At 39.9% G+C, this 12337-nt stretch overlaps 1 pseudogene; it reads right to left on the bottom strand.

Annotated features, from left to right (window-relative positions):
- Positions 1-8592: 8592 nt before the first annotated feature.
- On the bottom strand, positions 8593-9478 carry LOC147996153 (U1 small nuclear ribonucleoprotein C pseudogene; annotated as a pseudogene).
- Positions 9479-12337: the final 2859 nt, after the last annotated feature.

Genomic DNA, 12337 nt, shown 5'->3' on the forward strand with positions numbered 1-12337 from the left:
ATGGAATATCTTGGTTTCTCCATCAATGTTAATTGAGAGTTTTGCTGGATACAGTAACCTGGGCTGGCATTTGTGTTCTCTTAGGGTCTGTATGACATCAGTCCAGGATCTTCTGGCCTTCATAGTTTCTGGCGAGAAGTCTGGTGTGATTCTGATAGGTCTCCCTTTATATGTTACTTGACCTTTTTCCCTTATTGCTTTTAATATTCTTTCTTTATTTTGTGCGTTTGGTGTTTTGACAATTATGTGACGGGAGGTGTTTCTTTTCTGGTCCAATCTATTTGGAGTTCTGTAGGCTTCTTGTATGTCTATGGGTATCTCTTTTTTTAGGTTAGGGAAGTTTTCTTATATGATTTTGTTGAAGATATTTACTGGTCCTTTGAGCTGGGAGTCTTCACTCTCTTCTATACCTATTATCCTTAGGTTTGATCTTCTCATTGAGTCCTGGATTTCCTGTATGTTTTGGACCAGTAGCTTTTTCCGCTTTACATTATCTTTGACAGTTGAGTCAATGATTTCTATGGAATCTTCTGCTCCTGAGATTCTCTCTTCCATCTCTTGTATTCTGTTGGTGAAGCTTGTATCTACAGCTCCTTGTCTCTTCTTTTGGTTTTCTATATCCAGGGTTGTTTCCATGTGTTCTTTCTTGATTGCTTCTATTTCCATTTTTAATTCCTTCAACTGTTTGATTGTGTTTTCCTGGAATTCTTTCAGGGATTTTTGCGATTCCTCTCTGTAGGCTTCTACTTGTTTATTAATGTTTTCCTGTGTTTCCCTAAGTGTGTTCATGTCTTTCTTGAAGTCCTCCAGCATCATGATCAAATATGATTTTGAAACTAGATCTTGCTTTTCTGGTGTGTTTGGATATTCCATGTTTGTTTTGGTGGGAGAATTGGGCTCCGATGATGGCATGTAGTCTTGGTTTCTGTTGCTTGGGTTCCTGCGCTTGCCTCTCGCCATCAGATTATCTCTAGTGTTACTTTGTTCTGCTATTTCTGACAGTGGCTCGACTGTCCTATAAGCCTGTGTGTCAGGAGTGCTGTAGACCTGTTTTCCTCTCTTTCAGTCAGTTATGGGGACAGAGTGTTCTGCTTTCGGGCGTGTAGTTTTTCCTCTCTACAGGTCTTCAGCTCTTCCTGTGGGCCTGTTTCTTGAGTTCACCAGGCAGCTTTCTTGCAGCAGAAAATTTGGTCTTACCTGTGGTCCCGAGGCTCAAGTTCGCTCGTGGGGTGCTGCCCAGGGGCTCTCTGCAGCGGCAGCAACCAGGAAGACCTGTGCCGCCCCTTCCGGGAGCTTCAGTGCACCAGGGTTCCAGATGGTCTTTGGCTTTTTCCTCTGGCGTCTGAGATGTGTGTGCAGGGAGCAGTCTCTTCTGGTTTCCCAGTCTTGTCTGCCTCTCTGAAGGTTTAGCTCTCCCTCCCATGGGATTTGGGTGCAGAGAACTGTTTATCCGGTCTGTTTTTTTCAGGTTCCGGTGGTGTCTCAGGCAGGTGTCCTGCTGCTCCTGGGCCCTCCCCCACGGGAGACCAGAGGCCTTATACAGTTTCCTCTTGGGCCAGGGATGTGGGCAGGGGTGAGCAGTGTTGGTGGTCTCTTCCGCTCTGCAGCCTCAGGAGTGCCCACCTGACCAGGCGGTTGGGTCTCTCTCTCACCGGGTCTGGGAGCAGAGAGCGGCTGCCGTGTGCCCACTTATTAATTTAGCCCAGATGGATGCCATCTCTCAGAAGAAAATAAGGTTTTCAAAATCAAGAATGTCATCCATAATTTATAACTGGAGCCTTGTAGAGAACTGTACTTAGCATAGAGTGAAGATTCAATAAAGAATTAATGGACGAACAGATTATCTGTCTTATTTATTTGTAAACTGCAATATAGAAACATTTATACTGCAGTTTTCACGTGTGCTTTGATGGTATTGCACATGAGATAATTAATTCAAGAAAATGAAAGCCATCTATGTTTATATAACACGCTAAAGATATAAAACATAACCTGTTTCATGTAGTTTCCTAAGCCTGCTAGGGATGATATATCTATTGTCCAGTGAAAGAGAAAGTATAAATGTCTTTTTCTTCTGATGTCTGAGAGAAATGCTGGGACTTTTTTCCATGCTCAGGAACCCCATGTTCTTGTACAACTCACATTTTTATTCTTAGAGAAATTCCAAAGCCTAAAGTGATAATAGAAATATTTTCATAAAGAAGCATCAAAACCATTATACATTTCTTGCATATACAGTTGGTTTTGAATATTTGGCACATCTCTCATCCTGAGGGCAATAATATTCCCTAAGAATCTAAAGGTATCTAGAAAAGATAAAGTCACTGCCTGCTACTAGTAGATCAAATGTATAGATTTCCATTCTTATCTTCATTATATATAACATTTATATAAACACTAAGATGCAAATTGCATATTTTATAATAAATAAGTATTTTCTATGTGTGTTCTGGCTTATACATGTATATCTTCATGTATGTGCAGTTGCATAAATCTTTGCATATGGATAGATGCCAGAAAAAGATGTCAGAGGTCTTCCTTTACTACTCTCTGGATCTTTTTTTTATTGTCCTAAAATTGAGCCTTAAGCTATTGTGGTACCAGAAAACTCCAGTGATCTTAATGTCTCTACCTATTCTTACCAGTGTGTGGGGTTACATGCACACATAGACAGTATCTTTTTTTCTTTTTTAAACTTGAGTATTTCTTTTTTTTTTTTTTCCGGAGCTGGGGACCGAACCCAGGGCCTTGCGCTTCCTAGGTAAGCGCTCTACCACTGAGCTAAATCCCCAGCCCCTAAACTTGAGTATTTCTTATATACATTTCGAGTGTCATTCCCTTTCCCGGTTTCCGGGCAAAAATCCCCCTAATCCCTCCCTCTCCCCTTCTTTAGGGGTGTTCCCCTCCCCATCCTCCTCCCATTGCCGCCCTCCCCCCAAAAATCACGTTCACTGGGGGTTCAGTCTTAGCAGGACCCAGGGCTTCCCCTTCCACTGGTGCTCTTACTAGGCTATTCATTGCTACCTATGAGGTCAGAGTCCAGGGTCAGTCCATGTATAGTCTTTAGGTAGTGGCTTAGTCCCTGGAAGCTCTGGTTGCTTGGCATTGTTGTATATATGGGGTCTCGAGCTCCTTCAAGCTCTTCGAGTTCTTTCTCTGATTCCTTCAACGGGGGTCCTATTCTCAGTTCAGTGGTTTGCTGCTGGCATTCGCCTCTGTATTTGCTGTATTCTGGCTGTGACATAGACAGTATCTTAAACCCTTGAAAATATCTCAAAAAAATCCTGTATGTTAAGATAATCTCAGTAGCTAAATCAAGTCTTACTCTTTTCCATGTATGATCCAGACATTTTCTAATATTTAAAGTGTAACAGATATAGGAACATTATCCCCCAATATATACTCATAATACTATTTCCCCTGAGATATGAAATAACCTAAAGCTGGTTGCTTTTGCTAACGTCACATGAACTTAAACACTTGTAGGAATGATAATAAAATGTCAATATACTTTCAAGTTTCTGTGCGACTCCTAACAGTGGGAGCAGATGTGTCTCTGACTATTTTCCCTGTTGCTGACATTATTCTTCTCTTACTGGATTGCCTCTTCTACCCTGGATTAGGGCTTTTGTCTTAATGAGTCTTCTTTTGTCCTCTTTGGCTGTTGACTTTTGGCAGCCTGCTCTTTTCTGAAGAGGAAACGGAATGAATCTGGGGGAAAGGAGAGATGGAGAGGGCTGGGAAGAGTTGAAGGAGGGGAAATGTGGTCGGGAGGTATTTTATGGGAGAAGAATCTGTTTTTAATTAAAAATAATTTTTAAAAACTGCCCTGTAAGCAAACAGTCTGTGGGGTACTGTCTTGAAATGATATGGGAGAACCCAGCCCACTCTGGGTAGTGCCACTCCTGGGCAGGTGGTCGTGGGTTGTATTTGAGAACAAACTAAAGAAGGCATGCGGAGCAGGCTACTAAGCAGCATCCTCTGCAGTCTCTGCCTCAGTTCCTCTTTTCTGTTTCTAACATAATTTCCCTTCATGATGGGCTATGATGTGTACATGTAAACTGAAACAAACCCTTTCTTTCCCAAGTTGATTTTGATGATGGTGTTTTATCACAGTAATAGAAAAAACTAACAGATTTTCTTTTGGTTCACTACAGATATTTCTGTCTTTCTTGCATACTGTCAAATTCACACTTGAATGAACAAAACAACAACAAAGTAGTATATTTCATTGAAAACTGTGAATACTACTTTCTCTTGAGCAGTAAGGAAACCAAGGCAATCCATGATTGATTTGCTGAACTTTGTGGACATTAATACTGGTGGGGAGTGCTCTATAAACCACATCCACTATAATTTGACTTATACAAGTCTCCTTTTATCTCTATTTCTTTTTTCTATTTACAGAAATTTACTCTACAGTTTCTAAACTTCCAAACACACAGTGTTTGTTCTTGTTATATTTTCTTGTCATATTCTCTTATTTATTTTAAGATACATTTTTAGACAGGAACAATTATTGATCAGAATTTTGGAATGTGGCAATCCCATCCATTCACTTGATGCACAGTCTTTCTACTGGAGCTGAACTCCACAAGTTCCCTGTCCCCACTGTTGGGCATTTCATCTAAAGTCCATCCTTTTGAATCCTGAGAGTCTCTCACCTCCCAAGTCTCTGATATTTTTTAGAGGGTCCTCTTACCTTCCATCCTCCAAGGTTGCATATTTCCATTTATTCTGCTGGCCACCAGGGCTTTGCTCCTATCTGCACCCCTATACCTGATCATGTTTCCCATTTCCCCTCCCCTCTCCCACCTAGATCCCTCCCTCCTTCTACCTTCTGTGATTATTTTCTTCTCCCTCACAAGTGGGATTGAAGAACCCTCACTGGTTTCTTCTGTTTGTTAATCTTCTTGATTTGTGTGGATTTTATCCTAGGTATTCTGTACTTTTTTGGCTAATATCCACTCATTCCTGAGTTCATACCATACTTGTCCTGTTGGGTTTGAGTTACTTTACTCAGATGAGATGATATTTTCTAGTTTCTTTCATTTGCCTGCAAAAGTCATGATGTTCTTAATAACTGAATAGTATTCCATTGTATAAATAAAACACATTTTCTGTATCCATTCTTAGTTTATGGGCCATCTGGGTTGTTTCCAGCTTTTGGCTATCATTGCTAAGGCCACTATGAAGATAGAGGAGCACGTGTCACTGTGGAGGGGCATCTTTTGAATTTCAGGGAAAAAATGGTGAAAAGACTAAAGGAAAGGGGGTCCAGTGACTGACTCAACTTGAGATCCATCTCAAGGGAGGCTAAAATGTCTGACATTCTTACTAATGCTGTGATGTGTTTACAGACATCCTCTGAGAGGCCCAACACGTAGCTGAATGAGAAGGATGCAGATATTGATACCCAACCATTGGACTGAAGTCAGAAACCCTGTGGCTGAATTGGGTAAAGACTGGAAGAAGCTAAGGAGGAGGCCAAGCCCAAAGGAAGGCCCGCAGTCTCAACTAACCCAGAACCCTGAGATCTGTAAGACCCTGAGCCATCAACCAGGCATGAGCTTGTCCTACCCGCCCCCTGCCTCCCTCACATATGTAACCTCCAGTGAGAGAAGATACACTTAACCCTTGAGAGACTTGAGGCCCCAGAGAGTGGGGAGTCCTGGGGAACATCCTCTTAGAGACAGGGGGAGGAGGAATAGGCCAAGGAACTATGGGAGGAGGGATTGGGGTGGAACAATGGCTGGACTGTAAAAGAAATAAAAAAATTAATAAAAAGATAATATTTTTTACTTCTACAACTGTTCTCTTGACACTGAATTAGTACTGTCCTTAGCAATAAACTTACATTCAAGCAGATGTTTTTCTTAACTTTTATGTAGCAAGTGTCAGTATATAGGCACGCATAAACAGGACAAATTTGTTCTCTGAACAGTTTCTGTAGAGAGTGGCGCGGCGAAACAAAGATGGCGCCGACATCCAGCCTTGTCTGGATGTCGACAACTTACTGCGCATGTGCAGGCTTTGTCCCCTTGCTAGGGCGTCCATACGATAATGAGATGTAGGGCGCCCTCCAGTGGTGAATAACGGTACTGCACATGTGCGGTTTTTGCCCAGGTGTCAGTTGACCGTTAATATGCTAATGAGGGGCAGTACCATGCTAATGGCGTGATTCATTCTCCGCCAATCCCTGGAGGACAAGTAGTGGGGTGATAGTGGGGTGATCCATGCCCCACCAATCCCTGAGAGATAATTAGCATACTGTTGTGTATATAAGGCGAGCGACTTTTCTGCTCGGGGTCCCTGTTCAAGAGAGCTGTAACACTAAGAAGAGCTGTAACACAGTAAAGGCTTGTTCACAGAAGAATCCTGTTGCCTCACGTCGTTCTTGCTGGCGGGACATTGGGCGCGAGACAAGTTTCATGACTCAGTATAGTTCTCTCTGAGGCAGAAAGTTAAGAAGTAATCTGTATGCACAATTACCACTTCCCTGAATTTGTCATATATACTATGTTAAGCTAAATCTAATGACCTAAAATTTTCCATCATTTTTAACAGGTTATGAGAAGTCAAATTTCTCCTTTGTTGTGGTGACTCAGACAATCTTAAGTTGATATTCTCAAGGAACTTCTAGGAAGATTGCATCTCTGATGAGTTCTCTCTTCCACCCTGTCTCCCTCAGCAACCCTGTCAGGGAGGCTGTTTTGCTTTCTCCCCATCTCTCATTTATTTTCTGCCCTAATAAAGTTCCTATCTAGTAGTTTTGTATTTATTTTAAATTTACTCATTTTATGTGTATGAGTACTTGCCTGAATATGCATATGCTTATATCTTTACCATAAAAAAAAAGGCTGATGGTATCAACAGGTTTATGAGAGAGGTAATACATCTAATAAGAATAATTCTTCTTGCATACTTTAAAGGCTTATTCTTCTCAGAATATTTGATGATCATGATAGAAATGATCATGTTCTTTATAATTTATGATAATACTATATTTTAAATATCATACTGTGTGACTATGAGTTCAAAGAGCTCCTCAAAAAAGAGATAGGAAGAAGCGTCTTTAGATGAATGTACTTTTCATTTAAATATTTAAGATGGAGGCCTTTATGCTGTTTCTTCTTTACCAATGTCAGAAGGATCCAACCTAAAGCCATTTTGATTAAAAATTCAATTCTGAATAGGAGTTAAGCAAAGGTTAACTTCCAAAGACTTACCTGAGTAACTGCCATCTTACTTGGCAGATAGAGTCATGTATACTAACTGATATCTTGGTTGGCAAGTGAAGACACGAATGATTGGCACGTCACCCCACTACAGTTGAATAATACAACCAATGAGAAAGAACAAACATACCACAAAGTCATTTCCTAGGAAGGTCCCCTTATCTGTGAATACTTATTGGTGGGAAAATGTAACTGTAACTTTGCACAGATGATTGTGATTTTCAGGCTTAAAACATTCTGGCTTGGGTCACAGTTCAGCTCCTGAGTCTATTTTGCATCCCTTATGAATCATTATCAGCTTGATTACAATAAAATTGTGTTTTGACTGGTGTTCAAGCTGTGTTGGCTCTAGATCCCATAACATTGGGTGCATTGGCTGGGAATCCAATCACTTAGTCTCTGGTTTGTAATCATGCACTACTGGGTCTTCATTTTTGATGTCCAAGACCTGCGGAGGCAAGCCTATCTTCTCTTTTTTGCTTGGCATCTTTGTGGGACTCAAGAAATGAGAAACTGGATGCAACATTGCTCCTAGATCAGAGACAAGTGATGTCCTGACTACACTCTTGTTCCTATTGGGGTAACACGTAGTTCTGGGTCCCATTGGTGGGAAACCTGTGTCTCTCCCATCTCCTCCTCCACTCCAGTGGTTATCCTCTGTATGCCAGCCTCTCCATGTTTGTCAGTTTGTGTCTGCAGGTTTTAGTTTGATTGTTATTTTTTTAAAGATTTATTCATTTATTATATATAAATACACTTCAGACACACAAGAAGAGGGCATCGGATCTCTTTACAGATGGTTGTGAGCCACCATGTGGTTGCTGGGAATTGAACTCAGGTCCTCTGGAAGAGCAGTCGGGGCTCTTAACTGCTGAGTCATCTCTCCAGCCCTGATTGTTTTTTTTTTTTTTTCATATTTGGAAAAATTGACGAAACTCCATTTGCCAGCTTTTCACCCCTTGACTCGTTTTAAAGATTTCCAGAAAAAAGCAGATGAATCAGGATGACAAAAACTAATAAAACTGAGTGCTACTGATGTAGCCCTGCCTTCTGCCTGAATCAAGCTGATGGCAAAGTCTGGGGCATAAGTACTGTCACCGCCCTTGGTGGTGCAGTTAGTCTAGCTCCAAGCTGTTGTGCCCACGAGAATTCAGCAGATAGCTTGGCATTTCTCCCTTCAAGTTACAGCTGGAGGAAATAAGGAAAGTTTTGTCCATTTTAAACATAAAAATTCATGTGGCTGCTACATGTTTGTTTCTGATATTCTTTTTTTTTTAACTAAAAGAATTGACGATTTTATTTTCACATTTCACAATATAAGTGAAAACCGCACTATTTTCTATCATTTCTCTCTCCAGAAGTGTTCTCTCTATTGGGAAGGGAAGTTCCTTGTCATGCATCTTATAAACACTCAGGCTCAGCACCAAAATCTCCTGGTGAAATAGCAAAAAATACAAGCAATACAAAACAATAAAGACTGCTTCTGCTCTTATCTTACTGGCCGGGTCATGTCAGGACATGTTGGTACCATCATAGGGCAGGCGGGAAGTCTCATCATTGGAGCCCCAGGCATCATAGGCATGTGGCCTCCTATGGGTGGTCTCATCTGAGGAGCTGGTCCCACAGGCATCATCCCAGGAAGAGGAGGACCAATCATTGGCATCATGGGGGGGGGCTCCCATGTGCGGTGCAGACATCATGTCTGGCAGAGGAGGACCCAAGAGACTGGGGGAAGGTGGGATGATGACCCTTGCAGGTAGAGGAGCAGAGAATGGAACTGGAGATTTCTTTCCTTGTTGAAATGCAGCCGCTGTTTTCTCAGTCAGGCTCTGGGCCCGCTCTTCCATCCATTTCTCGTAATAGTCTTTCACATTCTCTTTGTATTTCGGACCACTACAGTGTGTCTTCCTCAAATCGGAGAACCATGGGTAAGATACGTATCACAGTAGTCACAATAAAACTTAGGCATGTTACTCCACAGGCCTTTGGCTACTCCAATCCCCGCCGCCAGGAACTCTGTTTCTGATATTCTTAAGGGTATGAGTTTAATATGTTCTCTATGTCTTGATTATAGAATATTGGCTTATAAATTATTAGATATGGTTAAAAATAAGTAGCACCTGTAGCAAAATCTTAGCTTAAAACTTTGAACTCAGAGTCGGAATTGTTTGAGGTAGCATGAAATGGCATGAGCTACTTAGGAAACGGGTCTCCAAAGATACTTTTAAATTAGAATAAGATTTTCATATAATTACTGTTCCATTTAAAAAAACAGATTTGTAAAAGATATGATTTAAAATGATGAGGTATTAAAACTGCACCTCCATCTGCTTATATACAATAATGTACCTTGCTGGCAGCAAAACTTTACGGAACAAGAGAAATCCACTTGGTATTGATTTTAAAGACACTAAATTGCGTACACTGCTAAAATCAGCTTTTGGCTTCTACAAATTATGGTTGTGCTTTGTGTTGGGGGAAAGAAAATAAACTTTATTTAGATATTGCAAAATCACGCAATTGAGATATTATAAATGTTTTTACCTTTTGGTGTATCTGTAATTCTTTGTTTTTTTTCTTCAACTTCCTTTATAACAAAATAACTACAGAGCATTTCTATGCCTACAGTAGCCAGTTCTAGCTCCCAACTAATTGACCCATAGACCTGGTATTTTGGTAACAAGCTGCAAGCCTATCTGGGCAGGTTCTGAGCTATTCTAGCCTCCTAAGCTATCTATTTTCTAGGCACATGGTCCTTTATCTTCAATCTGAGCCTGGCCCTGGCTTGCTCTGCTCCATGAGAGTCCTCATTACTGCTCTCTTATTGAAATCTCATGGTGAATCCTCTAGTCCTCTTCATATGGTTTCTCTACACACTCCTCTCCTCTGGTTCTTCCACTCTCTCTTCTCCCTGGGAACCTCTCCCCTGACTCAAAGCAGAAGTTCCAAACTATTCTCTTCTGCCCAGATAATTGGCTGGTAAGCTCTTTATTGATCAATCAGAAGATGATAGAGAAGAATGTTTACAGAACACTGAGACAGGTGATGCTTCATAAAAATAATAAACAATACCAAAGTCAGTCCTGTACTCCAATATCTGCTTATGTAGAGATCTGGATTTCAATAAAAAGATAATCTTTACACAGTGCACAAAGACATTACTTCAACATATTTTTTTGGTTTTACAGAAAATTTAAAATGATTTTTTTTTTTTAGAAAACAGCCTTTAAAATAAATTTATAAAACTAAGGAACATTTAAAAGTTCTTCATATATTTGTATTGTAATACGTTCATTAATATGTGATCTATATAGCATGGCTAATTGTAGCTTTGTCAGTTAGGCAACAGCAGACAATCATCTTCTTCCCCCAAGGCTACTACTGCAATGTTAGTTCATTAGTTAATTAAAGATATTAGTTCTCTTATTAAGAAAAGGCAGACAAGTTTACTTTGTCCATAGGCTTCATCTTAAAGGATAAACATGATTTAGATGTAGCTTTTCACAGAAGAACATGCTTCACAATGACTGATTTCAACTATAACTTCTCATGTTTCTAGTAAATGATTAGATTTTTAAAAATGGTCCAAAGGCCATGCAAAGTCTATGGCTGTAACAACTTAGTAAGTTCTAAGGGTCTCAAAAATGATTTAAGATATATAAATGCAAACTGTAAAAATATATTGTTACAATGAGATTTTCATAAATGGAACTCTGATTAACTGGTAGAATACTGACCACTTACTGTTCAGTCAAAAACTTAAGATTTTAAATTTCCTTTGGTTAAATATGTTCTAGCTATTTTACAGATATCTGTTAAATGCCCTTTTTATACAATGTGAATTTCAATACATTTGGAATGCTAATGTATATAAAGTTTTTATGTTTTTCAGTAAATAACAATTCATGTTAGTTTCATGGAATTAAAAAAAAATCATTTAAGGCTTGGATCTGCCTGTCAGAGGTCAAATGAACTCCAGATAAGTATAGCCTAAATTTCTGCCCTTCTCTATTCCTAAGAAAAGGATTACTTCTCCAGAACTGAGGTTCCTCTCCTTCCTCAATTACTAAGAACTTTTGTACATAGTCTACATTTGTCTCAGCAGATCTGCACTTGGCTGACAGACACCATCCAGGGAATACCTACAGACTGCAAACTGCTGAATGCTGGACTTGTGGAAAGCTGAGGAAAACATTCCCACTGATGTAATTGCACCCAGTTCCTTCAGCTGGATAAGAAAATCAGGTGTTGTTGAAAATGCCCCATTGCCCAGCCTTTGAACAGCCTTTCAGCTTTCCTTGGTCCTGACAACCAAAGCTCCAGTTTCATCTGAAAGTAGTTACAGAAGAGAATACACTGTCCTTGCCCTTTAACAGGCTGAAAATCGTAAGCCAAAAGTATATTCCCTTTGGGGAAAACTTGTAGTTGTTACGCCAATCACTCTAGAGTAATGTGAGACACCTTAGCAAAAATAAAAAAGTAAAAATAAATTAAAAATAAAAATAAAACTTCTTGCATAGGGAGAAATAAAGGGGATGGGCTGGTAACTGGTTCCAGAATTTCTTTGTTTAGTCCCCTTGGCTAACCATCTTACCCACCATATTATCAGGAGCATTGGCCCTCCTTTCCTCTTGTTCCTCACAGCACCTTGAAGTTGCAATGCCCTAGTTAAATGTATATAGTTTAGAGTTAACTCAGTTATCCTCATAGTCTTAAAGATCAAATGCAATCCCTTATACCCTGGAACAGAAGGATTTGAACAATATACAAAGAAAAGTGAGAATTTAAGAAGAAACCAAACTCAAGCAATTTGAGTAAAATTTCCATTTTGAATAAAGGTCAAACAAAGTTTAATGTTCCAAGAGCTCCCCGGATAGCTGACATCCTACTTCACAGAGAGAAACACATGTTTGTGGATAATTGATAACTTGGTTGACAAGTTAAAACGTGAATGATAGGCAAGTCACCCGACCACAGTTGAAAAACAAACAAACAAACAAACAAATAATGAGAACAGGATAAAGAAATGTTCCTAGGAAAGTCCCTCATCCCTGAATCCTGATTGGTGGAAAAATGTAACTGTAACTTTGTGCAGGTTT

The sequence above is a fragment of the Rattus norvegicus genome, chromosome 2 (genome assembly GCF_021556685.1).
Source record: "Rattus norvegicus strain SHRSP/BbbUtx chromosome 2, alternate assembly SHRSP_T2T, whole genome shotgun sequence".
In the NCBI taxonomy this organism is placed as follows: domain Eukaryota; kingdom Metazoa; phylum Chordata; class Mammalia; order Rodentia; family Muridae; genus Rattus; species Rattus norvegicus.